This window comes from Meles meles, chromosome 19 (genome assembly GCF_922984935.1).
Source record: "Meles meles chromosome 19, mMelMel3.1 paternal haplotype, whole genome shotgun sequence".
NCBI lineage: Eukaryota > Metazoa > Chordata > Mammalia > Carnivora > Mustelidae > Meles > Meles meles.
Window position 1 is genome coordinate 44,527,919 of NC_060084.1, and position 26,483 is coordinate 44,554,401.

At 50.2% G+C, this 26,483-nt stretch overlaps 1 protein-coding gene across 5 annotated transcripts in view; it reads left to right on the top strand.

The window, feature by feature from the left end:
• The window catches only part of SIPA1L3 (signal induced proliferation associated 1 like 3), a 232,757-nt gene that overhangs the window by 73,605 nt on the left and 132,669 nt on the right, over positions 1-26,483 (top strand). For all 5 annotated transcript variants that reach the window (XM_045989262.1, XM_045989260.1, XM_045989263.1 and 2 more), the window contains exon 2: positions 17,266-17,337. The gene's annotated coding sequence lies outside the window, so the exon portion shown is untranslated. The remainder of the gene's footprint in view (positions 1-17,265; positions 17,338-26,483) is intronic.

Consider the following 26,483-nt stretch of genomic DNA (forward strand, 5'->3'; position numbering starts at 1 on the left):
GGTTAAAGCCTCTGCCTTCAGCTCAGGTCATGATCCCAGGGTGCTGGGATCGAGCCCCGCATCAGGCTCTCTGCTCCACAGGGAGCCTGCTTCCTCCTCTCTCTCTGCCTGCCTCTCTGCCTACTTGTAATCTCTATCTGTCAAATAAATAAATCTTTAAAAAAAAAAACAAAAAACAAAAAACAATAGCTATTTCATAATGGGAATACTACTAAGCAAAGCTTTTAAACAATGACTCCCACTTATCAAATATAATAACAATACTAGTTTATTAACTAGTGCCAGCCAGTATTCAAAGTCCCTTACCTGTGCCATCTCATTGAATCTTTCTGTCCTTTTTTTTTTTTTTTTTAAGATTTTATTTATTTATTTGACAGAGATCACAAGTAGGTAGAAGCAGGTAGAGAGAGAGAGGGAAGTGCTCCCTGCTGAGCAGAGAACCAGATGCAGGGCTCGATCCCAGGACCCTGGAATCATGACCCGAACCAAAGAGCGGAGGCTTTAGCCCACTGGGCCACCCAGGTGCCCCTGAGTCTTTCTTTTTTCAAGATTTATTTATTTGAGAGAGAGAGACAGCACGAGGTCGGGAAGAAGCAGACTCCCCGCTGAGCAGGGAGCCTGATGCAGGGCTCGATCCCAGGACTCCGAGATCAGGACCTGAGCCGAAGACAGACGCTTAGCCAACGGAGCCACCCAGGTGCCCCAAGGAACACCTTTTAGTAGTAATTCTCATACTGGAATCTGAGGGAAGAGTGTACGTTTTATGAAGATGCTGATCCCAGTCAGCACTCTTAACCATCAAACTAGATCATTTTAGGTTTCCACAGTAGACGTTGTGTTCTCGGCGGTGTGTGTATGTATTTTATATACAGACAGACATATCCAAAATTATGTATCGGTATGCATGCACATAGGATCTCATTACTTTATTCAGGTCTCTGCTTGAATGGCTGAGACACTGCCTGAGACGGGCCTTCCTGAGCACCCTGCCATCCCCTTCTGTCCTCTGCTGTGTTTCTCTTCATAGCACTTATCATCTGACCTCATATGTTTGTGTGCCTTGTGCCCCGTTCTCCTTGGCACGTGAGCTCTGAGGCAGGCGTCATTGTTCCTTCCTTGTGCTCATCTCGGCGTCCAGAGCAGCATCTGGCTCCGAGTAGCCCGATGAGTGTGTGCTGAGTGACCGTGAACAAGCCCGAATAGTGACTGTTGTCCCCTTGTTATGGATGTGGACCTGCGGCCCCCAGAGCCTGGCCCTCCTTGCATAAAACAAACTGGGGCCCACTGCTGTTCTCACTGAAGAGGTGAGAACCTGCCCTAGACCTCCATTTGTGCTGTCAGTCACGCTTCTCTGTTGCCTCCCATTTCCCTGAGAGAGGCAGGTAACCGGCCAGGGTCTCTTCTGCTGGGGCTTCTGCTCGCAGGGGCCTGGGCACGGAGAGGCGTCGATGGCTTGGATGCTGCTTGTTCTGGACAGTTATTCCCTGGAGAATAGGCAGCGGGAGACAGAAACTTCCATTCTGAAGGCCTCCCTCCTCAGAAGGACCCTGCACTTCAGCCCCGTGTGTAATGTCGTCCGAGTCCGGTTTGTCTGGGGGACACCCTCAGATGTCGTTCCAGATCTCAGTTGCCAGGACAGCTTTGCTAACATCTTTTGGGCTACCCTCTCTGCCGGGCACTTTGCCAGTCACCTGATACCTGTTAGCTCATTTAATCCTCCCAGCAGTCCCATCGAGGATAGAATTTACTCCCCCCCACCCCCCCTGGGGGCGCCTGGGTGGCTCAGTGGGTTAAAGCCTCTGCCTTCAGCTCAGGTCATGATCCCAGGATCCTGGGATCGAGCCCCGCATCGGGCTCTCTGCTTGGCAGGGAGCCTGCTTCCTCCTCTCTCTCTGTCTGCCTCTCTGCCTGCTTGTGATCTCTGTCTGTCAAATAAATAAATAAAATCTTTAAAAAAAAAAAAGAATTTACTCCCCCTCGCCACTCCCCACTGTACTGTAAGGAAGCCTGGGACTCAGAAAGGTCTGGTGAGGAGTCCTGGGGTACACGGTGCTAAGTGGCAGAGCTGGGACTTGATTCTGGCTCTTGCTGGGTCTGGAGATGGCCTTCTCCCGGCCACGTGGCCTTACCGCTCCTCCATCTGCCTTTGGGATTCTCCCCGTGACTGGAGATAGGACGGTCTGGTTTCCTATAATGTGATGTGGCCTGTTCATCATGTTGCAAAGCCCTGCCAACCCACACGACGCCTTGATGGGTTGGAGGAAGTGGGTGGAGGGCTTTTTGCTTGTTTATTTCTCACAGACATTCACCACACAAATGACCAAACTTCTCTTTCTCGTTGGGACTGGTTTCCATCTTGGGCAGGGGAGAGAGTTGGATAGCTGCCAGAGGAACTCTGTTATCGTCCAATCAGATCTGTCCATCCATGGCTGAGAACCCTCCCACATGGCTCCATCTTACCCAGAGTAAAAGCCATGGTCCTCACAATGGCCTACCAGGCTCCACATGATCTGTCCCCATTATCTGTGGCTTCATCTCCTCCTTCTGTTCTCTCTCTTGCCCTGGTCCAGGTCCTGATCCTGCCTCAGGACTCTTGCACAGGCTCTCCATGCTACCAGGAAAGCTCTGCTCACCTACCCACAAACTCCCTAATGTCCTAAAAGCCTTTGTCTATATGTCGCCTCCTCTTCTCTGTTTTTCTCTGTACCACTTTTCTAACCCACCTTTTACTTATCTTATTGTTCATCTTCTCCACTAGAATCATCAGCTCCAGGGTCTGTTCACCTGGATCCCTAGTGGCCAGAACAGTGCCTGACACTGAATCGACTGGCGCTCAGTACACATTTCTTGAAAGAGTGAATAGGCTCCCAAGTACAGAATGGTCCAATCTTGCACTTTTGTGCTGGGGGAGAAAATGGGTGTGTGAGGGGTCATGTTTTTGCTCAAGCCTCAATGAGCTCCTCCCCTGCCAAGCCGCAGCTCTGGGCTCAGATGCCAAGGTAGATAAGCCCTGGTTCTCCAGGCTGATTTAAGCCATGGAGGGAGGATGCATCTGCTGAGCAGAATACAGATCCTGCACCCATGGCCTAGCTGCAGGCGAGGCTGTGAGAGCCCGTCCCTGGACTTTGTCATATTTGGTCAGGGGAGGTAGGGCCAGCCTTCTGCTAAGGCTCCTGGGTGGGATTCCCAAATCAGAAGAAGGATAATGATTTGCAAAGATTATGCAGCCAAAATGTCTTAATTCTTTAAACATTTTATTAAACTGTATCTATACGTATATAGATAAAGATGTAGATACAGACATATATATAAAGATATAGATACAGATAATAAAAGCAAGGGCACTTGCTGAAAATGTGTAGCTAGATGAACTTTCACAAACAACACAGTGATGTAACCGGCTCTAGAAACAATATTTCTATCCCCCAGAAGTCCCTTTCCTGTTCTCTCCCAGTCATTCCTCCCTTCCAAGCAAAAGCACTCTCTTTTTATGTTTTTTTAAGATTATTTATTTATTTGACATAGAGAGAGAGATCACAAGCAGGCAGAGAAGCAGGCAGAGAGAGATGGGGAAGCAGGCTGCCTGCTGAGCAGAGAGCCCAATGCGGGGCTGGATCCCAGGACCCTGAGATCATGACCTGAGCCGAAGGCAGGAGCTTAACCCACTGAGCCACCCAGGCTCCCCTAAAACTACTCTCTTGACATCTGTCTCAATCCTGGCTTTGAACTTTATGTAAATGCTCCTTTGTGTCTGTCTGGCCTTTCTAGTCAGCATTAGGTCCATGAGATGTCCTTGTTATTGCATGTATTAGATTTCATGCCTGCTCACTCCTGTACACAGTCACAGGGAGACCTGACTGGCAGGAAGAAGCCAGCCTTGGGAATAGATAGAGCAAAATGTGCAAAGGCCCTGGGGTAGGGATAAGTTGGGAAGGGAAAGGAGGCCAGTGTGCTGGGAGCATTTGAGCAATGGGTAAAAGGAAGGGGATGAAGTTTGAAGGATGTTTAAGCAGGAAAGCTGTCTCATATGATCTCTGTTCGATTTGATTGCTCTGGCTGTGTGTGATGAAAACCTGGGAAGGCAAGAGTGGACTCTGGGACACTAGCAGTGGATTTGATGGAGTTGTCCAGGTGAAAAGTGAAGAGTGGTAGCTTGGCCTAGAAAAGAGGAGAAAAGAATGGATTCAGGATGTATTTTGGAGACAGTGGTATCAGAACCTGCCAGTGAACTTGCCATTAAGGACGAGGGAGTGAGAGACCTAAGATTCCATTGTGTGTCTGCATCTCAGTTTATCAGCTCATCCCTGCTGGTGGCTACTCAGATTGTCTCCCATTTTCCTCGCTCAGTGAGGCCGCTCTAGCCAACACCCACAGGCACACGTTCTTGCTGAGCTGGGTCTCGGAGGATCAAGGGCAAGGGCTTCCCAGGCAGAGGGAATCGCTCAACAGCTTGCACCACGCCCAGCTCAGACCCGAGCGTAGGTTGCGGCGTGGGAGCACAGGACCTGAATCCACCACTTGCATGGGTGGATCCGCTTCCTATTTTGAGATGTTTTTTCATGTTCTCCCATCCCCCATCTTCCCCAGAGCTGCTTTCGCCTCCAGTCCCTTCCCCTCTGCAGGTTAGTCCGGGGTGCCCACCAGCAATGGGGCAGCAGGTGCTCCTGTCCGCGCTACTGCCCAACGCAGGACCCTTGCTGTGTGCGGGGTCAGCTTTGGGGTTAGCTTTGGTGTCCTGTCTCATGAGTCTCGGCGGGGCTTAAAAGCATTGGCTGGTGAGGCCGTTGGTTGAGAACCAGCCATCCACGCTGCCTGGCCTGTAGGAAGTGAATGAAAGAGAAGCCCTCTCATTTGTATGAGCTGGATTCGCTTGTGTTCTTTGTCCCGTTTCCTCCTGTTTCTTGTCTCTGGCCTTGTTCTTGAGAGTGTGGGTCCCTCGGGCAGCCGCAGCTGCTGCCGGCCTCCTCCTTGGCCCTCTCTGAGAGACTTCAGGCATTTGGGGCAGCTCAGTCAGCGTGAGTTTAAAACAGTGTGGCCTGCAAGCATCCAAAGAGAGAGAGCCATGGGTGCCCTCCGACCCCCGAGGATCTGGCTCCCACCCTGGCTCGGGCTTCTCTCTGACAGGGGCTGGCCACACTGCCTTGTCAAGATGAGCACCTCAGGGAGTCTGCTTTCTGCCCGCCCAAGGGCTGTGGAATAGGAGGAATTATGGATCACAGGAAGGTAAAAATCTGACACGTTTCAGCCCCAGCTAGGTCAAAAAGGGGGGGGGGTCAGAAGGGGACAGCCTTAAAGGAGAAAAATATAGGGCATTAATGAGCTCAGCTGAGTACTCTCCCAGCTGCCAGAGGACGTGTGAATCATCGCAACCTCTTTAGAAGACAGCCTGAAAAAGAATTTTTATTTATTTTTGAATGAGCGGTATATGCACGTGATAAAACATTCAAATGGCACCCAAAAAGAGGGACGGTTAAAAGTAGGTGGCTCTCTCCCCAGCCCCGCCCCGTCATCCATTACAACCTAGTTCCCCTCCCGTGAGGACACCCGTTTTTCAGGTGTGTTCTTCCAGAGACACTGAATCCAAAGATAAGCGCGTCCTACACACACAGTTCTACACCGTGATCTTGGAACCGTTCCGTAAGAGAACTATCTAATATTCTATAAATAGCCTTCAGCGCAGCACCCCCTGAGCTTCTTCTGCCCTACAGGAAAAAAATGGCCCCGGTACCAAAAGATGTTCATTACAGAATGGTTTGCAGTGGCAACCAAATAAAACCCTGGAAATAAAATTCCCATTTTTCAGGGAATGATAGAGTAGAACCGGGCACATCCGTACTGCAGAATATCCACTGCTAAAAAGAGTGGGTGAAAACCTGGTCATTGATTTGGAGGTGTTTTCGTGATATGTTTAAAAGGGAAAGCAAGGGGCGCCTGGGTGGCTCAGTGGGTTAAACCTCTGCCTTCGGCTCAGGTCATGATCTTGGGGTCCTGGGATCGAGCCCCGCATCGGGCTCTCTGCTCAGCGGGGAGCCTACTTCCTCCTCTATCTCTCTGCCTGCCTCTCTGCCTACTTGTGATATCTGTCTGTCAAATAAATAAATAAAAATTTTTTAAAAACTTAAATTAAAAAAAATAAAAGTAAAAGGGAAAGCAAGATTCAGAGAAGTCAAGTGATACGATCGCACTTATGGAAAATCCAGTGACTATAGCTTTTGCATTTTATGTATTTGAGTGGTGGTATCATACCCCCATTCTCGGTCCACCTTAGGGACCTGTTGGGACGGTGCCCCAGCTGGCAGGTGGAATGTCCATGGCATTGCTGATGGTGAACCCACACCCGGACTTTGGTCAGACTAGGAGAGGCAAACGTGGGTGCCATGTGAGAAGTCCCTTCTAACCGACCGTGACAAGCACTTTGACCTCCTTCCAGTCTCCGTAGAATGAAACATGCCGAGTTCAGCTGTTTGAAGCGTTCAGCGCGACCAGATCTGCCGCCCATAAGAATAACATGGGGGAGTTCTAGAAAGTCGAGGCATCAGGGCCCTGGCTGTGTTCCAGATGCAGCTTCGTGGGGCAGGCAGCACAGACGAGTCTGCCATACGTCCACAACCAAGCCCACTGCACATGAGCCACCTGTGAAATTTTTCTCACATCCTGTTCCTAAACCAGATGAGCCCTGTTGGTGGGGAGCGTGCAACCAGAAGGAAGATCTGTGGGTGGGCACACCCCGGCAAGACCACTGCGTGGCACCAGTCCGGGGGCACTGTGTGCGCTGTGGCCTGTGACGGCAGCGGCCGTGGCTCTGTGAGATGCCACGTGCCTTCCCCTTTCCAACTTCTGTTCCAGAATAAGGATGCATTCTTCTGGCATTCTGGTGTTTCCCTCAGAATGGGTGTGGCTGCAGTGGGTTGGGGCTAATGACCCATTCGGGTTATAACTTGTCTTCTGCTGGGCTGCACTTGCAGTGGCAGGGAAAGCTTGAAGGGGCAAATAGAGGCTCACTCCCCTGACTAGACCGTGTTTATTCATGGTGCTTGCCCCCCCTCTTTACCGTGCCCCTCACCCCGGCCCACTCCCACTAACAAGACGGGGGGCACCTCCTGTCTCTGGAGCAGCAGCTCTTCCTCTCTCCCCTCCTCCAGTTTCATCAGAAGTAAGAGCTCCCTTTTTCCTGGCTTACCTGCTCCTCTGCCCGCCTCAGAGGTAGAGGGTCTGCTTGTCACTGACTTAGCAGCTCTGTCCCGCACAGGGTGTTTATATGTATAAAAGGACAACCCTTAGGTTTCTGTTTGAGCAGATGGGTAGTCGATGCTGTCTAGTGGCCACTCTCTGCCAGTGAATGGGAGAGACACAGGAATGGGTAAGGTAAGGTAAGGACACATAGATGTTTCTATATGTATATATACATGGGGAGAGAGAGAATTTAACATCTTTACTGAAAATACAAAAATGTGCCTCCCCCGCCTCAAAAAGCCAGGCAGCGATTTTGTTCATTTATTCAATTCATTTAACAGACATTTGGTGACCTGCTCTTGTTCTGTGCACAGTCTGAATCTGGCAGAAAACCACTCTGGAAAAACTCATGAGACCTGCGCCGTCTTCCTTTTTGGTCTAACCCTCCCGGCCACCCCATCAGCAAGGCCTGCGTGTCCTCGATTTGAAATTCACGTCTTTGCCAGCCTCCTCCTTCCCATCCCTCTGCCCCCAGCCTGGTCCCAGCCACCACTGCCTCTCCTTGCACAACGCAGTGGCCACCTCGTTGTTCTCCCTGCTCCTTCTAAACCCTGACAGTCTCTCTGAAGAACCAGAGGGATCTTTCACATATGTAAATCAGGACAGGTCACGTTCCTGCTCCCCATCAGACTTGGAATAACAAGCATGTGTCTGAGCTGGGCCACAACGATCTAGCCACGCAGGCCTCCCATGGGTTCCCTTGAACAGACTCACACATTCTCCTCCATCTCCTGGGATACTCTTTTTTCTTTCTTTTTTTTTTACTTTCATGAGAAACTATATTATCGACACAGCAATTGAATCAGGGTAACCCCTTGAGTGTCTTTTAGTTGAGGTATAATTCACAGGCCATAAAATCCACCCTTATTAAAGTATACAATTCAGTGGGTTTTGGTGTATTCACGAGGTTGTGCAGCCATCGCCAGTATCTAATTCCAGAACGTTCTCATTACCCCCTCACCCCAAAAAACCTGTACTCATCAGCAGTCACTACCACCCCCACCCTCCATCCTCCCACCCCTTGGCAACCACTGATCTACTTTCTGTGTGTGTGTGTTTTTTTTAAGATTTTATTTATTTATTTGACAGAGAGAGATCACTAGTAGGCAGAGAGGCAGGCAGAGAGAGAGAGAGGAGGAAGCAGGCTCCCTGCCGAGCAGAGAGCCCGATGCGGGACTCGATCCCAGGACCCTGGGATCATGACCTGAGCAGAAGGCAGAGGCTTAAACCACTGAGCCACCCAGGCGCCCCGACTACTTTCTGTGTTTATGGATTTACCTCTTTGGTACATTTCATGTAAATGGAATCCTGCAGTCCGTAGTCTTTTATGACCGGCTTCTTTCAGCATGATGTTTTCCGTGTTCATCCGTGTCGTGCATGAATCAGTACTTCATTCTTTTTCTGGTTGAATAATATTCCATTGTGTGGATGTGTCACGTTTTGTTTATCCATTCTTCAGTTGATGGACATCCTGGGGTGTTCTTACTTCCACTTTTCAAATGGCTTCCTTCTCCTTTCTCTTTAGCTCTGGGCTAAAATCCACCCGAAAAAATAAATAAATAAATAAATAAATAAAATCCACCTGCATTTCCTAAATGGTACTTCTTACCATTTGTACTCAAAAATGTATTTGTTCTCCTGTTTATTTTCTGTCCCCCGTTCTAGATGGTAAGGCCCGTAAGGACAGGAATGGTGCCTGCTTTGCCTACCGTATCGAGCACCCTACCATGCACAGTGTCCAGCGTACGATAGTGCTTAATAATTGCTGAACGAGGGGTGCCTGGGTGGCTCAGGGGGTTAAAGCCTCTGCCTTTCGCTCAGGTCATGATCTCAGGTCCTGGGATTGAGCCTCACATCGGACTCTCTGCTCAGCAGGGAGCCTGCTTCCTCCTCTCTCTCTGCCTGCCTCTCTGCCTGCTTGTGATCTCTCTCTGTCAAATAAATAAATAAAATCTTTTTAAAAAAATTTAAAAAAATAATTGCTGAACGAATGACCCAGTAGATCTCCCCTAGTTCTTATTTTACCTCCTCATAAGGCAAAATGGTGGTAACCCCGTTCTGTGGGAAATTCTGCGTCTAGCTTTCTGCCCAGTGCTGAGGAGAGATCCAGGAGCCTCTAAAGCCTGTGAGCACTGTACATGGTGGCCAGTTTCTAGAGGGATTTCTCTGGCGTAGAAGGCTCTCCCACTGGCCATCTGCTGTGTAAGGCCACAGTATCGTCTGAAAATACACTTGGCTGCTGGTAGCAGAGTCGAAACAACACCCGTACAAATTCCACAGAAGATCGTTGCTCTTGTGAGCAAAGTGTCCAGAGGTTGGCAGCCCAGGGCTGGTGTGGCAACTCCACAGGACCCTTCTGTCTTTCTGCCTCACCGTCCCCAGCAGAAGGCCTTCATCCTTAAAGTGGCATCGTGGTCCAGTATGGCCTCTAGAGTCAAGCCAGTGAGTCGAAGCCAGGTGGGAATTGGGGTGGGGGGATGGACACAAAAGCATAGTCTGGCTCCAGGGCTCTGGTGAGGAATTTTCCTTGAAGTCCCACCTCTTGTTGGCCACCCCTAGCTGCGGGGCAGGTCAGGAGATGTGGTGTTAACCGAGCACCTGGAGAAGAAAAGGAAGAATGTCTGCTGGGTGGGCAGCCTGCACCCAGTAGGTCCATTTCCTGCCCACAGGACCCTGGGCCCTGGAGCCAGCTTCTCCTCACTGGCCTGGACCTTCAGGCTCCTTTCCTTCCCTACGTGGCCAGAATCAGAACAGTGCCTTTCTCTGCAGAGAAGGGGGTTTTGAAGCTTTCCGTGGGTCTTCAATGTAAGAAGAAATTTACCATGTCACCAGCAAGAAGAATAAACATTAGCCCACCTTTATTGAATTCTCACTACATGATACGTTCTTCTCTAAAATTTTTTCATGGAGTAATTTCCGTAGTGCTCACAACACCCCTATTATTATCCCCATTTTATAGGTGAGCAAACTGAGGCACAGATGGGTTGAGTAACAACCCTACATGGTCCTGCTGCTAATAATGTTTTTTTTTTTTTCATTCTTTCCTTTCAATATATGGTGAATAAGAGGATTAACAAATAAAGCCTGACCTATTTTGGTAGAGTGACCACTGTTCTACCTTCCGTCTGATTAGCTGAGATCTGGGGAGCGCTTTGTGGAAAAGCACCCAACAGTCAGCCACACTGACGGGCTGTTTTTATGGAGTGCAGGAAGGGGCTTAACTGTTGGCACATCCAGCAAACGGCTGGTGACAGGAGGAAAAAGGATCCACAAGCTATGCGGGATTTCCCCGGCCTGTGAGCCTGGGGCCAGCAGAGCACAGTGTGGTGCCAGCGGGCTGGGCTTGGCCCCTAGAATCGCGGTCTCCCTGACCACTCTTAGATGCCCACAGGGAGAAGGAAGGCTGTTCCAAATTCAGGTCCTCGGGGAATTAATTCAGGTACCCAAGTCCTCTCTAGATGCCTGTGATCACTCATGCTTCGTGGAAATCTGATTCCCAAGGTTCTTCCCTGAGCCGAGTCCTTTGGAGACACCTTCAGATTGTGTTAGTGGCTGTGAGAACCTTCTGGGGGGATGGCACGGCACGGCACAGGGCTGCCAGAGCCCAGCTGTGACAGGGTGAAATATTAGGCGTGCGTGTGGCTGCAGGTATGGGTCTGAAGTGGCGCTGTCATTTTGGTACAAAAGATGTGTGGTTCTGTGGCGTGGCAGAGGGCAGAATGAACACCAGCCCTGCACTGGCTCTCTTGCCCCCTCCTGGCCACAGATGGCTGCTGCACCCGCCTTCCCTGGGGTGCCGGGGCGCCCGGAGAGTTCAGTCCTTCTGTGTTGGCAGACTGGTGTTCTGGGGACAAGAGGGACCCTCTCAAATTCAAGTGTTACCTCCACCTTCCAAGCTGGAACAAGACAGATGGGGGAAGGGACAAAGGACTGCGGGAATGAGGCTGACCTTTTTTTTTTTTTTTTTTTTTAATTTAATTTATTTATTTGACAGAGCTCACAACTAGGCAGAGAGGCAGGCAGAGAGAGAGGGAGAAGCAGGCTCCCTGCTTAGCAGATAGCCCGAGTGGGACTCGATCCCAGGACCCTGAGATCATGACCTGAGCCGAAGGCAGAGGCTCAACCCACTGAGCCATGCAGGTGCCCAAGGCTGACCCTTTTTATGAGGAGAACACTCTCCTCAAATCCCTGAAGGAGAAACCTTCACCTACACTAACATGAAGATACGAGCCAGACCCACTGGGTTCAAATCCCATGTGCCATCAACTTGCTCTAGGACCTTGGGCAAGTTACCTCTCTGTGGCCTCTGTTTGCTGGTCGGTTAAAAATGGGGATGCTACCAGACCCTCTTCACAGGGCTGTTCTAAGGGTTAAACGGGTTGATAGTTAACTGAACACAGCCCCTGGCATGTAGTCAAATCAAAGCAAAAACCTCATGCTTTGCCAGAGTGAGAATTTGCAAGGCCACATGGGCCTGGGAACCCGGCAGGGAATCCCAGACCCCAACCAGTGGGGAAGTGAAGTGTGTCACTGAGGTTACAGTCTCTTCCTCTTTATAAGAAATTGCCAACCGCTCTCTCAAAATGTCTCTTCCTATGTGTGCTCCCACCCGCGGTGACAGAGAGTTCCCCTCAGTCTATGGCTTCAGTACATTGGGTGTGTCCAAGTCCCACGTTCTGGCTAGGCTGCTGTGTGGGAAACGGTCACACAATGCCACTTTGCCTCAGCAGTTCTCCGCAGACGTCTGTCTTGTGTCGCGATTCCACGGAGTCGCTTGGGTGAGGCTGGAGGTGGGCGGCCATGGGACCCCTGGCACAGAGAAGTCCTATACCGTGATCCTTCTTTTCGGTGGGGGGGAGGACAGGAAACAAGGACATAAGACCCTCCAAGTCAGTGCCCCAGCCTCAGTCATTATCTGCGACTGAATCAATCAATGAAAGAACTAGCACTAAGTCGTTAGCATGTTATTAATAGAATATAGGTCATCAGAGAAAGCATGATTAATTGCAAGATGATCTCAGCGGCTGCTGTACAGTGTAGCAGCCGAGGACCTAGATTTTCCCAAGGCAGAGTCTTTGCACACAGCAGCTTTGTTTTCTTGGCAGGTGGATAGAGGCCCACCTCTATGAACAGGTATCTTCCTATCACTCGTGCAAATCCCTCTTTCACAGATGGGGTGAGGATGTATAATGGGAATCTTCTCTAAACGAAGGATGATGGAACCGCTTTATTATAGGCCCCTGATGCCCCAACGTAAAGCCGTGGTGAAGTCTGGAAAGGCGAAGGCAGCTTCTAGCAAAAAGCCCCAGCAAGCCGGGTTCCCCCATCCGCCGCTTACACGATGAGCTGCGTGGAGGAGGAAGGTCTGGCTGCCCCCATCAGCGCTTGGTCAGGAGAGGGGGGTACGTGTGGCCGGACCCTCTTAGGGATTGGCTGAACACTGCCCGGGGTGTGTGTCCTATCTGTCCAAGACAGAAAGCACAAGTGAAAGCTGCCGTCTCTGGGCGCAGGGAGAAAAAAGAGCACGTAGGCATGGCACTAGGCTTTGGGGCTCACACGCCTGCCCACTGGGGGAGCAGGTGCCGGCAGTCGGACTCTCTGACCCATCGGATTAGCGGCTGCATCTTCACTTGGTCTTCTGGGAGGATCCGGCAGAGGGGAGTGGAGAGGTGTAAGTGGCTGAAATGCCTGCTTCACAAGATTACAGTGAGCGTCAAAACCAAGGGCGGTAGCAGGTAAATACTTTGAAACATGGTATGAGACTGGTTGTCCCTATTAACTGTGGAGCGGCGGACCTTCTGTCAGATACTCGCCTGAAAGCCCAGTTTTTAAAGCAGAGGGAGCTGCTGTCGGTATTAGGGGTCTGGGGGCCTGCAGCCTCACCCACTGCCTCCCCTTCCCTCTGTAGCATCCCCCCTGAGGACCGCACCTCCTTGGGCTCTGGAGGGGCCTGGCTCTGCCTCCAGCTAGGCCTGGGCCCCACACGAGTCACATAAGCGTTCTGAGCCTCAGTTTCCTCATCCATCAAGTGGGCAGTTCAGACTAGGTCGGGGTGTTCTTCACCCAGTTCCTACAGACAGGGGCTTCAGAGAGGCCTTTGTCATTGATGAAACACAGTGTTTTTGTTTTGTTTTGTTTTGTTTTCTGGAGAGACATGACAGGACACAGTTTTGTTGGCTTAGAAAGGATCCCAGTCACCGAAACATGAAGGAATGCGCTGTTGATTGCTGAGGTTCCCTTACGGTTGCATCAGTCAGTTATTTCTGTCTTGTAAGTAACAGGGTCTTCCCAGCGCAAACTGGCTGGAGTTGCAAAGGGAAGTTAATGGCTCTGGGACCTGAAAGTCCCCAGGCTGGCCTGACTGGAATCAACACTCAGGTGTCACCAGGAACACACCATTCTCTGCTTCCGGGCTCTGCCTCTCTCAGCTTTGGCTTCATTCTCCAGTGCCCCCCACCTCCCAGGTGGCAGAGAGCCCTCAACAGCCCCCGCCTTCCATCCCAGGCCCTCCCCCCAGTACTTCCCACACACTTTCCAGGGCCTACACTGATTGGCCCTGCTTGGACCCTGTGTCTCTCCCAGATCCAATCACTGTGGCGGATGGGAGGAACCAGTCAGGTTGGGAGTCAAGCCAAGATACCCTCTCACCCGTAGGTGCTGTCCTCTGGGATTCTGTTTCTTGGGGCAAACCCTGGGAAGCAAGATGCGTGGCATGAGAGTGAGTGTGGCCTGTGTGACAGACAAGCGGGCTGGGGCTGTGGCAGGTGTGCTGGGATCGCTGGGGCAACTCCAAGGCCATCCTCCTTTCCCAGGTGGTGTGAAGAGGGACTTCACTGGGAGCTCTGGGGTCCTGGCTGAATTGCTGGCCCCATAGCCCACCTTTGCTTCCGTTGGCCCCAACCCCTCAGTGTCCTCCCCACAGATGAGGGACCCCGTACTGATGGACAGGACAGCTCCCCCGCCACCTGTCACTGCTGATGTGCTTATTAAGAGCCGTAGACCTCACTCTAGAGAAGGGAAGGGGGAAAATTCGAGTGGCAGAAAAGCAATTTCCATTGTCATTTAAAAAGGCAGCTATTAAAATTTTACAGGAGCTTTATTGCAGGGGCCTCCCAATCATCCCAAGACTTTTTTTCTTAATGGAAAGTCTGGCGATAAAAGGGAAATGTTCTGGGTGCCTCTGATTCCCTCCTGCCCTGCAAAGCATCTTAAAACCCACGATTGTCAGGGCTTCATAGACCAGCGCAGGCAAAGCAACTACCCAAGAGACTGTTTCTGAGCTTTTAAAGACTATGTGTTTTTCTGTTTGGTGTTTCTATGTACAGTAACTGTATCTAATTTTATTTGGTGCTTTCCTAAATGGCTTGGTAGTGAGCTATGGAAATTGTCAAGAACTGCACTCAGCTCTGCCCTTCAGTGTTAATCGAGACGTTTGGTTTTGTGAACAAATAGAAATTCAAGTCAGCCTGCTTAGGTATCAAAGGAAGTGTTTCAACTCAAGGCCTGGGACAGTCTGTACTGAACGGCTTCAGGTGTGGCTAGATCCAGAGCCTCACAGGTGGTCAGGGCCCTGTTTCCTTCTTCTTCCTGGCTCTTTATGCCCCTGTGTTGGTTTTTGTGTTTTGTTGTTGTTGTTGTTTGTTTGTTTTGTTTTTTTTTTTTTTTTTTTTTTGTCAGAAAGGCTCTGAGGCAGCTCCACGTATCTATCCAACCAGGTAGGCAGCGCCCCAGGAGAAATGAACCATCTCTTTCCCTATAGTCCCAGGATGTGGCCTAAGGCCACTGTTCATTGAAGCCAATCACCTTGGCTTCAATGCCAGGGCCACCCTGAATTCTCTCTGAGGCCAGAAGCAGGGAAAAGGAGGTTCAATGGCTTTACTGGCCTGGCCTGGATCATATGACCACCCTTCCAGTTCCCTGCCAGCTCATGGTGGAGGTTGGGGGCATTCCCACAGGAGTCCCAGGTGCTGACAGGGAAAGGTCAGGTTGAGGGGACTGACTCAGAGAGGGAGACAAATGCAGGGTGGACCCAAACTGTAGGTGCTCAGGACCCCTTACCGTATGACTCACAAGGATCTGAATCTGCCCCCGCACTCACTGGTTGTTACCTCCCCGGGGGACCTGCTGCCCCATCGTCACTCTAGCTGGCGTCTGGCTTCAGGATTCCTCATCCCAGGTCCTTGGACCCTTCCATCCAAGGACGGAATTCAGAGGACCATGAAGTTGGCCGGGGGAAGAAGTTACGTCTTTATTTCCTCTACCGTCTAAAATTGAGCATTTTCTTTCCTTCCCAATGAGGGGCACAGGCCACATTGTACTGGCAGTAACTGTGACTTTGTCTTGACAAGAAAGTAAAAATATTCCAGTATCACATTACAGTTGTTGCAGATATTGCAAAATATCATTTATGCCCATCTGTTTCTAAATTACTCTAGTTATTGTACCCACCACTAGGATCTCGTAATTTAAAGCATTCATAAAGAAGCAAGAATATTACTGTATCTCAGATTAGGGTTTTTTTCTGCAGAACTTTGATATCTGAGTATAATTGGTTTCCTTCATAACCTTGTGTGTTGTATTTTGTACACTTAAAAAGATGATTCCAAGGAGGAGTCCACACTCTTCTTCAGCAGGTTGCCAATGGGGGTCTGTCGCACGGGAAAGGCTGAGAAGCCCTTTTGGCTTCTCCAGGAACCTCTAGGGGCAAGATTATTGAAGATAACCTGATTCCTGGATTCTGGAAAGTTGGTTAGCTGCTTGCTAGTTTTCCTTCTGGGAGCTTCCTTGAGCTGGCTAGAATTTGAGCTCGACCTTAGTGTTGGGTAGCGTTCAGACAGTGTGGTGCTGGGGAAGTGGGGCAGGGAGGCATTGTTAGCCTGTAGTTAGTTGTCTCTTCGTGGACCACCATGACTGTTGGCCCAGCTGAGTGGTCAGGAGCGGGCCCTGGTGCCAGGCTGCCTGGGTTCATCCCAGCTTTAATAAACTTCTTACTGGCTGGGCAGCCTCAGCCAATGGACTCTTTACCCCCTCTGTGACTCAGTTACCTTCTCCGTAGCATGGATGAAATCATAATGTCTATTTCTTGGAGTTATTGAGAGAGTGAAATGAGTCAGCATGTGTCTGCTAGGACAGAACCTGGCACCTACGAAGTGGGAGTCATTAATTTAATGGCCGTTCCTTACAGGAAGGTTCTAGATTAAGCCCTCAGTTCTCACCTCCCTGCCTTAGTGAGTACCTGGCCCACCTCACAACTGAAATGTGAGAGTGAACAATATGGACAGTGGCCGCTCAGCCTAGAGACATTCATTCATCCATAAAATATCCATTTAAATATGAACAACCCTACTAAATATTCAAAAACATAAATTAATAATATAAAGTTTTCATTGAAATATCCATTTACATATGAACAACCATACTGAATATTTAAAACATAAATTAATAATAGAAAGTTACAAGTCAGAACAAATGCCATTTCTCTGCCACTCCTCTGCTCACAGTTATCTGAAAGAAATATCCTCATAATGGCCTTCCATCTGCCCCTGTCACCTCCCTGCCCTCATCCCCTCACTCACCCTGCGCCAGGTACACAGGCCTCCTTCCACTCCTACAATGCTCCACACGCATACTTTGCCTCAGGTCCTTTGCACTGGCCATCCCCATGGCCTGGAAGTCTCTTGCCCAGACAGTCTCGGTCTCCTGCATTGACGTGTCTGTCCTCTTCTCAAGCCTCCTCTGACCAGTCTGGGAAGCAGCGGGCCCATCACTCTGCTCACCCTGCTTGGTTTCCCTCAAGACACTCACTGCTCCCTGACTCCACATTATTTGTTTGTTGTCTTCCTCCTCTCCTGGAATATCTACTCTCTGAGGACAGCGACGTTGGCTTGGTCACTGGCGTACCCTTGGTCCCTAGCCCAGAGCCAGTATTCAATAAATATTCGTTGAGGGGGAGTGGGTTTGTGACTGATGGAAACTGGAGCAGGAAGGCTCAGGTTGGCCAAAGACATGACCTTGCGTTGTTCTTCTCCGCAGACGTGCAGCCTCTGACCAGCCTCAGCTCTCCTGGCACCCTCAGGGAGCACTAGTGTCCGGAACACACCGAGGGTGAGTACAATGTGCCTCTTTTGTTTCCTTAAATGTTGCAGCTGGGACACGTAGGCCTCTTGTTATTTTTTTAAATTACTTAAAAAAAGGATCAAGGGGAATATGGAAGTCTCTTTCACTGTCCTTCGTGTCACCCGCAAGCCTGCCGTCCTCCCTTGGAGGTGGTTACATCAGCAGTCGGGGGCGGGAGGCGCCCTGTCAGACCTCCTCCTGCACGTGAACGGCCCCCCTCCCGCAGAGGCACACTCCCTGCTTTGCAGTCTGAGGAGGGAAGAGGCCACCCTCCATGTGGGCACGTTTCCTGCCATGCCCAGCAACGGCAGAGCTTCGAGATCTTTGGTCATCGCATCTATCGGTATAGAACACTTTTTTTTAAAATTCAGTTTTAATTTCAATTTTAACTCCATTGACTTTTTAAAATTTACCCAGAATAAAAGTCCCTCTTTGAGGTCCAGTTCTTTGGGTGTAAGGAAATGCACTCGGCTGTCACCCCCATCAAGGTACAGAGTGGCCCCCTCACCGCCACCCTCAGCTGCCCACCCCATGCAGATGTGCCGTTTCCTTTTGGACTAAAGATATAGTCCAGGTACTTACACAGACTTAAAATATGTATGTATAGTAAATACCCCTGGTAGAAAGATTTTGTATATATTTTAATTAGGTTCCTGGGGTCTTTGCTAGTGAACATCCTCTCTTGTTTCTTTGGCATAAAAGAAACGGCATAGACTGAGCTGTGGCATTCCTGTTGCTAGTGGGGCGTTTGTAAATGGGGATACCGACCTATGTTGGCAGGTTGCAGGCAGGGTGCTTGGAGTGGGGGCATCATCTGATCCTCAGAGCACCAAATAACCCTAACAGTATGGAAAGTGGAGGCGAGTTTCTGGCATCCAGACTCTGTACGCAGGCAGTGCTACTGGCAGAGCTGTAGGGACCAGGGAGTCAAACTTGGGGAACTGAGCGAATCTGGACAGCCACTTCTCCCTTGGCTGTTTGTTGGGTCTCTTCACATCCCTTCATCCTGGCCTACGGCTCTGCCCACTCACCCGGAGCATATCTGTGGGACAGTGTAAGGGGGGCATATTTCCATCAAATAATGCTTCTTAGCATAATTCTTTATGAACTTTTTTATTTTGGCAGCAGCCAGGTGGCTCAGTCAGTTAAGCATCTGCCTTCAGCTCAGGTCACGATCTCAGGGTCCTGGGATCAAGCCCCACATCGGGCTCCCTGCTGAGCGGGGAGTTTGCTTCCCCCCCTCTCTCTCAAGTAAACAAAATCTTTTTTTTTTTTTTTTTTTTAGGTTTTTAGTTATTTATTTGACAGAGAGAGAGAGATCACAAGTAGGCAGAGAGGCAAGCGGGCGGGGGGGGGGGGAAGCAGGCCCCCCACTGAGCAGAAAGCCCGATGCAGGGCTTGATCCCAGAACCCTGGGATCATAACCGGAGCCGAAGGCAGAGGCCTCAACCCACTGAGCCACCCAGGCACCCCAAAGTAAACAAAATCTTAAGAAAAAAACAAACCTTTTTTATTTTGAAGGGATTTTAGATTTCAAAAAAGTTACCAAAATCATATGGAAAGTCCACATATCGACCCTTCACCCAGCGTCCCCTCACGCTGCCAACTTATGCACCGAGGCGTGATTATCAGAACCAGGAGATGAGCGCTGGTCCAGTACGATGAACTTAATCACAACAGGGTTTGGTCATGTTTTTCCTCTTTTCCACCAGTGACCCTCCTCTATCCCAGGAGCCTACTCAGGATGGCACACTGTGTGTGGTTGTCCTTTCTCCTTCGTCTCCTCCGGGCTGTAATGGCTCCTCAGTCTTTCCTTGTGCTTCCCGACCATAACAGTAAAGACGCATTTAAACCCCTACTGTGATGTCCCTTCTAGGCACTGGAGCTTCAGGAAGGAACAAAACAGAATCCTTTCCCTGTGGGAACACATTCTGCTGGAGAACAGAGCAATAGACAGACAAACAAGTGAACGTAGGAGAAATCGGGTGGGGCGAAGAACTACAGTGATGGGTAAAGCAGGAAGGGGGCTGCCTGGGGGGAACACGGGAGATTTTAGGCAAGGTAATCTGGGAAGGCCCCTCTGAGGTGGCCCGGAATGGAAGCAGTACGGCAGATGCCCAACCTAATTCTTCCACCGGCCAGTGGGAAAGCTAAATCAATTATCTCACTTGGGAAGGGGGTTTTGGGAGTCCTGGCAAACGGGACAATGCGTTCCCTCTCCGGAGGACAGCCCCTCCTTAGCTCTCGCCCTCTGTTGCCCTGTGAAAATGCCTAGCATTGCCCGATCTTGTGATTTTTTTTTTCCTCGATAGAAAGCAAAAATGAAGAATTCTCGCTAGTTCAGTGAACCCAAATTATGCTACATCAGATAATTTTCAGTGATTTGTGGATGAACATGTTTTGTTTGTTTACATTGTATTTGTTATTATTAGTTATTAAGTTACTTTTGCAGCAAAAGATGCCAGCTTTTCATTTTGGTGGTACTATAGTCTTCTTTTTAAATTGTGTGTGTATCTGTGTGTGTGTGTGTGTGTGTGTGTATTTAAAGATTTTATTTATTTGACAGACAGAGATCACAAGGAGGCAGAGAGGCAGGCAGAGAGAGAGAGGAGGAAGCAGGCTCCCTGCTGAGCAGAGAGCCCGATGCGAGGCTTGATCCCAGGACTCTGAGATCATGACCTGAGCCGAAGGCAGAGGCTTAACCCACCGAGCCACCCAGGCGCCCCTATATATTTAAGTTTAAAATGAATTGGTTTACTGGGGAGCCTGGGTTGGCTCGTGGGTGGAGTTGCATGTTTCTTGATCTTGGGATCGTGAGGTCAAGCCCCATGCTGGGTGCAGAGATTACTTAAAAAAAGAAAATTTTTAAAATGAAAATGAAGTATTTTAAAGAAGATATTAAGTGAATAATTGCACACATGGGACTAGATGCAGCTGAAAAGGAAGAGCAGAATACGGTGACTGAGGCTTTGCAAACACTGTTCAGGCCCCGTCTCCCCCTCTTTCTCCTCTAAGTCGGGGTTCTCATGCAGGGACCTAAGTGGAGGTTGGCAAACTATTCGTGTGGACTTGTGCCCTGAGCCATTTGTATTACAGTGGGTGCATCAGGCAGGAGTGCTTTTATTTATTTTTTTTCTTAAGATTTTATTTGACAGGGAGAGACACAGCAAGAGAGGGAACACAAGCAGGGGGAGAGGGAGAAGCAGGCTTCCCGCTGAGCAAGGAGCCTGATGGGGAGCTTGAACCCAGGACCCTGGGATCATGACCTGAGCTGAAGGCAGACACTTAATGACTGAGCCATCCAGGCGCCCCCAGGAGTGCTTTTAGCTGCAAGAACAGAAAGCCCAGCACTCAGCGGTTGAAACAGATGAGGACTGAACTGATTTCTCTACCGTCACAACAGACCTGGAGGTACTTAGCTGGGAGGCTCGTTCAGGGACTGATAGTGGTGTCCCGCCTGGAGCTTCTTGGATTTGCTCGGCCTTCCCCTCCGGGTTGCAAGGTTGCTGCTGTGGCTCCAGCTGTGACAAGGAGGTGGGAGGTCAACCCCAGCAACACATGCTTTGCAGTCATGGACTGCTTGAGCATTCCCCCCCTGCCCAAAATCCCCCCAGAAGATTCCACTTAACATATCACGGGCCAGCAAAGTGTCACGTGGCCTCCCCCAGTTCCAAGGAAGGTGGGAAATTTCAGTTAGCTTTCCAGCCTCTCCTGGGGCAGAAGCCAGGGAAGAAGGGACTTGAGCATGTCAGTTGGGTTGGCCAGCCAGCAGTGTCTGGGTCCACAGGGAAAGAAAACAATAATCATTAACACTAATGGGTCCCAATTCTGTGCCCAGCCCTTCCCTGAGCACTTGCCGTGTATGATCTCATTCCCCCCTCCCGCCCCGCACTCACCCTATGACGTTGCTGCTCTGATCCCCCACACAGTAATGACTTACTGAGGCACAGAGTGGTGAAGCCACTTACCGAGTAGAGGAGCCAGGGTGGGGACCTTGGCAGTCTGTCTCCAGAGCCTTGGCTCTTGGCACTGCGCTTTGTTACCTCCCAAGAGATCCCAGGGTCCCAGATTGCTGGCTCTGTGACCTCCGTTGAAATCCTTCCAGCCAGGGGAGGAACGGGGCTGCATCTTTTGCTTTGGGGAAGTTTCAGTCATTCCAGAGCTTTCTCGTGAACCACATCTGTGCTGCGAGAACCCCCTCTCCCTGGTTCTGGTCTAGTCCTGGTGAGCAGCACCAACCCCACATCTCCTTCCTGGCTTGTTGATCGATTGCTGAGAGGACTTCTCCTGGCCTCCCCCTTTCCAGGTTGTACCTGTGGTTTTAATTCCTCTTCCTAGAGTGAGGCTCTGGCCTTGTTCCCCTTCTTGGGGTTCTGCTGGCCGATTCATTTACCACACAGCTCCGCTGTGCCCAGCCCTGTACTGTGCTGTGTGGAGAGGCCGCTTATGGCAGGGTGGACCCTGCACCCGGGGGCTCCTCGTCCAGTGAGTGAGGCAGGCCCGGAGTAGCAAGGCTGTGTGGGGGAAGCCCGAGGGTGGTGGGCTGCCGTCGGAGCTGCCTAGCCAGTCTGGAGATCAGACGGGCCTCCCAGAAGCAGCTTTGTGCCTTCGAGGAGGAAGAGACTCATCAAGGAGCACTTTCTCCTTAGCCATGTCCCCTGTCTTCAGGGAAACTGCCCCTTACAGCTCTTCTTTCTGAATCCCCACCCCTTCCTCTATAAAATGAGGGGTTGGGACGTTGGTCGCCATCCATCCATTTTACAGATTTGGGGCATCTCCCATTTCCCGGTCTGGGGCTGGGCCCTGGGCTTACAGGGTTGCCCTCTGGGAGAGACTGTCCAGGGAGAGCTCTGTCGGGAAACAGCCTGGAGTGAGGAGAGTTCTAATACAGGAAGCCCCAGGGCTACAGAAACTCAGAGGGGACACCAGACCCTTCCTTGGAGTTTCAGGGCAAGCTTCTTGAAATCCAGTGGTGAAATCAAAAATAGTTTGACATGGTGGCCAAGAGCACAGGCTCCAGACTCTGGCCGAACCCAGGGTAGGGAGCTTAACCCGGGAGCCTCCTCACCGTAGGGAATTGAAAAGTGATTGCGGAGCTCAGATAGATTAGTGCAGTGCGTGGCATGGAGCGGTCACGGCTTCATGTGCAGTAGCCCTCACTGTGTGTCAGGGCTCAGGCAGCTTAGTCTCCAGCCTGTAAGATAGTAAGCACTCGCTTATTCCCAAATATGACTGTTTACCTTGTGTCTGGCCCCAAGCTGGATATAGCAGTGTCGTGCTCCGGGAACGGGGCTTGCAAAGCTGAGGCCCGGGTCGGAAGTCTCACGGGAGCAGAGCAGAGCGGCTCTGGTGTGTGTCCGAAACTCAACGACTGTTGGCTTCCCCTTCCTTTTCCAACTCACTAGTCCCGGGGCCTTTCAGCACTGGCCGCTAGCGTGTGGGCTGCCCTTGACCTCTGTGGCCAGAACGCATGGATGCTCTGCTCAGCCCATCAGCCGAATCCCAAATTAGACCTGACAGTGTGATTTATTCTCTGGGATGGAACCGGGAGTGCAGAGCCCCAGTGGGTGATTCCGCGGGAAGGTTGTCAGCCCGAATTAGCCCAGGCCCTTTCCTGCAGCCTTGCTGTTTCAGCTTCCTCTAGCTAATCGGGTTTTCCAGGCTGTTACTGGCTTGTGAGCGGCCTCCTCCTGTCCCCAGGGGCTGAGACTTGGCCATGATCCCTAAGGAGCCGTGTTTGATGAGGGTCCCCAGGCAGGCTCTGTCTAGAGGGAGCGAGGAGCTCTGGGTCCTTTCATCCCTCACATCAGGAATTAAAAGTGGCGATTCCCCAGGGACGAGTTGTTCCATCCCCTTCTCTCTTCCCTTCCCCAAGGTTCCTTTCTGGCCGCCAGAGGCCACACCGCCTCGCTCCTCACCTCCCATCTGTGGTCACAATTGTCTCTGCGTCGAGCTGCCTGCCTCCATTCACAGGGATGCTAGTGATAGGCAAAGTTCTGCTGCAGCAACGGGTTGACCCCGAAATCCTAGAAATTGGACCCAACAGATGTCCTTCCCTTACTCGTGACACCAGGCAGGTCAGGTGGGGGGGTGCTTTATACCGTACCTCAGAGACACAGGTCGATGGGGGCTCCTATCTTGAAGCCTCACGACTAGATCAGGTAGCTCCCAGGGTCACCATGGCAGGACAGGGAACGAGAGAGTCACACAGCACTTAGATTCCAAGGCCCAGAGTGACACAGCTCATTTCCGCCCAAACCCAGAGCTTGTCGCAGGGGCCTGCCTCTCAGCATGGGGGTTGGAAAGGTATTCAGAGAGCACTAAGTGTCCTAGCCACGATAGTCAGGTGTAGTATTTATTAAGCATCTTCTGTGTGCCAGGCCCTCTAGGAAATACAAAGGGGTTCCCGCCTTTCTCGAACTCAGTTCAAGGGAGGAAACCAGAATCTGCATAAGTAATTACAGAAACATCTGTGTCATTGCACCTGTTCTAAATGCCTGGATGGAGGGACCATGAGGGCAAATCCAAGGGAGGCCTGATGTCTCAGGGAGGGGTCAGGAGATGCCTGTGATGAGAACTGACACTTGAAGGGAGGCCGAAGGTCATGGGAAGACTTTAATGGAACGGGAGAGAGCGTTCCCAGTAGAGGGACTGGGAAGAGCTCGGCTCTGCAGAGGAGCTGGAAGGCCATGGAACTGCAGGGTGACGAGGGGGGGACATGGAGAGGAGTTGGATATTTGGAACACCTGCCTTGTGGAGCTGCTATGTGAGGCACTGAGCGAGGGCACTGTTTCAGCAAATACCAAGTCCCTGCTCTTTATCAGGCAGCGTTTCAGGTACTGGGGACAGAGCGGTGAACAGGACAGCAAATGTCCCTGCTGTTTTAGAGCCGGCGAGGAAAAGAAATAAGGTGATTTTCCCTGGTGAAATGATAAAACCAATTGATAGGATACTTCCACAGAGAGTGTAGAGCATGCGCACTTTTGGCTACAAATAACCAAAAACTGCATTGGTGGTAGTGGAAGCTGTTAGGGAACAGGTGGGCTCCCCAACTCCCAAGTCCAGTGGTTCTTCGGGCGGCCTTCTGAGCCGTGACTTGGCAGTTCCACAGAAGCATGGAGGACCCAGGTTTGTTCTGCCACAGCCCTGCTGTCCCTGATGCTGCCCTCACTTGAAGGCAGGCCCCGTCCACAGCCCTGGTGTGGCACCAAGGGACACTGTGGGCAGCCTCAGTTGGAAGCAGAAGCTTTTCAAACTCTGTGTGCCCCACTAGCTCACTTCCACCAGCTCACTTCCGTGGCTAATGAATTGTAGGGGCGGTGGCTGCGGCCGTCATCTCAACGGAAGACCAGGGAGAACAGGACCAAGGTGGGGCGAGGAGAGGGAGAACGAGGGGCAGTTGGGAGGTGGAGTGGACAGGGCTTGCTAGTGGCACGGCTGCTCGAGAGAAGGAATGCTGAGCAGACAGACAGACACAGACTCACACAGGCGTCCACCTTGCACTGTGGCTTCTTCCCGCACAAGTCATGGTCCACATTGGCATTTACAGGTTCAGAAATCTATTTTTTTAAGGTTTTTTTAAATTTATTTGTCAGAGAGAGAGCACAAGCAGGGGGAACAGTAGAGGGAGAGGGAGACATAGGCTCCCTGCTGAGTAGGAAGCCCGATGCAAGTCTCAATCCCAAGGCCCTGATACCATGACCTGAGCTTAAGGCTTAACCATCTGAGCCACCTAGATGCCCCAAGAATCCTGCTTCTTTGGCTATGGGACCTTTTTGTTTTCTAAAAGACACTTAGTAACACATTCTACCGAAAAGATTGGAAATATTTTGCTTCCATGCTTCTCCTCCTCACTGGCATATTAGAGTCACGTGGGGAGTTTTAAGACACTGCAAGGCCTGGGCCCCACCCCGGACCAGTTCATTAGAATCACCGAGGGTGGGACCAGGCGTGGGATGTTTTTCTTTTAAAGCTCCCCAGATGTTTCCAGGGTGCGGCCAGGGGTGAGGACTACACTTTATCATGTCCTTGGGTGAGCTTCACATGTATAAAGCTGTATTGTTTGCATCTCTGATTATCAAATACTTGCCTGTTGTTTAAAAAAAAGGAGAAGAAAAAAATCAAAGGACCCAGAATCCTCCGAGATGATCATGTTTACAAACTAATATGTTCCTTCCCCGTTTTTTTTGAACACTTGTACTAGAAAACCCATACATGTCCTAAAACTAGGTGTTCCCTATCTTTTCAAAGAGATTTTTAAGAACGTTCTGGGGACTACTTGAGCTGTATAGGGATTGTAGAGAACGTAATCAGCTGTCTGCTTCTCTTTTTAAGTTTATTTTGTGACACGTTTAGAATCATTATGATATAAAAAATGGTGAACTGTCAATGTTGCTTACATCTTCTCACATATCAGAAAACAGCATTCTGCTCTTCATAGGCAGTCTTCTCGCAAGAGTCATTTTTGGGGCCATTTTACGTGTTTCCAACATCCGTCATTTCCACGTCCATCTGAAAGTATGATACGGCACTTCTCGAACTTACGTATGGTGTTTTTTGTTTTTTGTTTTTTTCAACTGGAAACCGTATCTCAAGCCTCAGGAACCCAGTCATATATCAGACAGTTGGGTTTTTTTAATTCCCCTTTTAGTTGAGTATTGGTGATCGCTAAAGCATAGCCACTGACTGACTTTATTACATTCAAAAAATTAAAACAACAAACAAACAAAAGCCCTGGGGTGGCTGGCTGGCTGAGTCGATAGAGAGAGTAACTCTTGATCTCGGGTTGTGGGTTTAAGTCCCATGGTGGATGTAGAGATTACTTAAAAAAAAAAACAAAATCTTTAGAAAAAAAATACTAATTTTCTTAAGGACAGTTGGTGAAAATGGATAAACGAATGAATGTGAAATTATACATAAAAGTGGTTACATAAACACTTGTTTTTAAGTCAGTCAGACTAATCATTCCAATATGAATAAAAAATTGAGGAAAATGAAATCTCATCCCACCCAGTGACACTCTGCTTCAAGACAGGTGTCAGTATTACCTTACACACATTTCTTTCAGTTTCCCAAATTCTAGTTTAATGCCTCGTAAGACTTTTACATCAAGTAGTTTGTTTAAAATAAGTGAA